This window comes from Azolla caroliniana, unplaced genomic scaffold (genome assembly GCF_043228905.1).
Source record: "Azolla caroliniana isolate FFs.n. ecotype wild unplaced genomic scaffold, voAzoCaro1.0.p SCAF_3, whole genome shotgun sequence".
Classification (NCBI taxonomy): Eukaryota; Viridiplantae; Streptophyta; class Polypodiopsida; order Salviniales; family Salviniaceae; genus Azolla; species Azolla caroliniana.
The window spans coordinates 21,627,024-21,629,655 of NW_028230438.1; positions in this window are offsets into that span (position 1 = coordinate 21,627,024).

A 2,632-nucleotide genomic window follows, 5' to 3' on the forward strand; every position below is an offset into this window, starting at 1 on the left:
GCATCGCCACTCGAGGAAACCCGGCAAGACGCCTCTCTTCCAGAATGTCCCGCATCAGCATTTCTGTCCCGTAGGACGCCAGATACTTCGTGGCATCCTTTCCGCTGAACCGGCCGATCGTACCGACGACTGCGTCAATGGCTCTGTCGAGGGCGCCGGTGCCCTCCCGTGCACTCAATATCCGATCCACGGCCGAAGCCATGGCTTCTTCAAGATCCGACCCTTCCATCTTCTGCTCTTCTGCCGCCTCCTTCACGTCGGGTTCACCAAGATGTCGAGGTATTCCTCGCGGATGCGTGGAATGAGGCGGGACCTTGGGGGTCCTGTACCGAAGAGCAAGAGAGGAAGGAGAAGAGACCCTCTACGTGCGAGCGTAGATCCACCGGGACACGGCCCTTCGACGCAAAAACGCAAGTGGGACAGCGACACAGAAAGACACGAATGTATGTATGTATTAACAAAGACAAACAACAAGAACACGAAGACAACAAAAACACGAAGTCGGTTACGACCGAACAGGCCGGCGAACAGATGTCGATGCCTGTTCGTAAACGCACAGAAGGAGAAGAGTAGGTTGGAGGTGCTTCCGGAAGCACTCGGGCATTCCTCAGAACAGCGCGAGCCTCCCGAAAACCTGCACAGAAAGAAGCCACGGAGTTTTTGAACCAGAGAGAGAGAGAGAAGCCTTCGCACACAAACCGACAACACTTCGTCCTCAACTCTCCGCGATCCCTTCCTCCTCGTCTCCCTCCTTTTATAGGCCAGGAAGGAGCCGTTTCCCCTTTACTTCTTACCTACCAAATCTACCTGCCTAGGATCTCCTATGTACAACGTAAGGCGCACGTGCATGAAGAGCAGGTTCCTACGCTCCGGTGCACCGATTCCGCTTGTGGACGGTTTTCTTCACGACACCGGTATCGCCATCCTCGTACCGTCGAGTTCCGCCAGGTGATACGTCCCGTTGTCGTTGGCGCTCGTTACTACGTAAGGCCCGAACCACCGCTTTGCAAACTTCCGTGTTGCTCGGTGCTGGTTGTCGAGGCTACTGTCGTAGACTAGCACCCAGTCGCCTTCCTCGATTTTCTTTGGTCGGAGCTAGTGCGTTCGGTCGAACCGGGCTTTGTTCCTCATCCTCGTCGTCCGAAGTCTCTCCGCCGCTCGTTCCACGTCCTCTGGCCTCCGCTCGAGTTGCCGGATACGCGCCGCTAGTAGTTCATCCCGACTCATCTCCTCTCCCCAGTCCACTGTTGCCCAAGAGGAGATCGTCCGTTCCATCGGCATGATCGGCTTCTGTCTGAACATGAGCTTTGATGGCATGAACCCGGTTATAGAACTGTGCGTTGTCCGGTCCGCCCACAAGGCATAAGGTAACAGTCGTGGCCAGTTCCTGACCTGGCCTCCGCATGCCCGGACTAGCGCTTTGACGATCGGTCCGTGTCCGCGCTCCACCTTCCCGTTCGCTTCCGGATTGTACGTTGTGGTGAGCGAGAGCTTGACCCCTAACCGGTCGAATAGCTCCTCGGCCTCTTCGGCGTCCAACTCCCCGCGATCAGCCACGATCTTCCCGACGCACCCGTACCGGCATATCACCTCCTCGATTAGGAACCGACACACGGCCGCGGTCGTTTTGCTCTACAGGGCTCAGCCTTCCACCTGGTTCATCAGGTCCTCCCGGGCCAGCACCAGATATCGCATCTGCCCTATGCCCATCGGCATCGTCACCAAATCTACCCACCATTTGAAGTGGATGGTCGGAGGGTATGTAGGATGAAGCTCGTCCCGATGTCGGACTATGGAGTGTATCTGACAGCTCTTACAAGTTGTCACGAACCGATGCACGTCCCGGTACAGTCCCGGCCACCAGTACTTCCCTTTTAGTTTCTCGAACGTGGCCCACGTCCCACGATGTCCAGCCCAGGGGCTGTCGTGGTAGGCCTTCAGCAACTCTTCCTGTTCCTCCTTCATCGCCACTACTCGGAGCGGGATGCCGTTTCTCTTCTTCGGGTGCTTCCACAAGTATCCGTCCCGGAGAAAGAATTGGTACGCTTTCTTCCGGATCCGGTTGGCCTCGTCCTTTGTCCATGACGCGTCCGGCGTCATCGTCCTTAAGAATTCCCCAATCTGCAGCCACTCCCCGTCGTACTTGCTCTCGTTAAAATTGTTAAGCGCCGGAGTGCTCCCTCCCTCGGTTGTTACGTAGGCCGCCTCGAAGAAGTCCACGCCGACTTCCTTGTCCTCCGAAACCATGCTGCCCTCGTCGTTGAATCGCGCCCTCGAAAACATGTCGGCCATGGCTTTGTCTTTCCCGGAAATGTGTCGTATTTCCAGATCCAGGGACTTGATGTACACTATCCACCTGAGCATTGCCAGGTCCGGGGTTGCGCATCCGGAAACCATGCCGAGAATCGGCAGGCAGTCCGTCTCGATAATCACCTCTGTCCCGATCAGATAGTCTTTATCGGCCTTTACCGCCGAAACAATACCCCAGAGTTTGCGTTTAACCTGGGCGTATCCTCGCTTTCGCTCACTGAGGACCTTCGCGCCGAACCAGATTGGGAATCGAATGTCGTCCTTATCTTCTTGGTTGACGACCCATCCAATCCCGGTCGGACTTGTATCTACCGTTATGTAG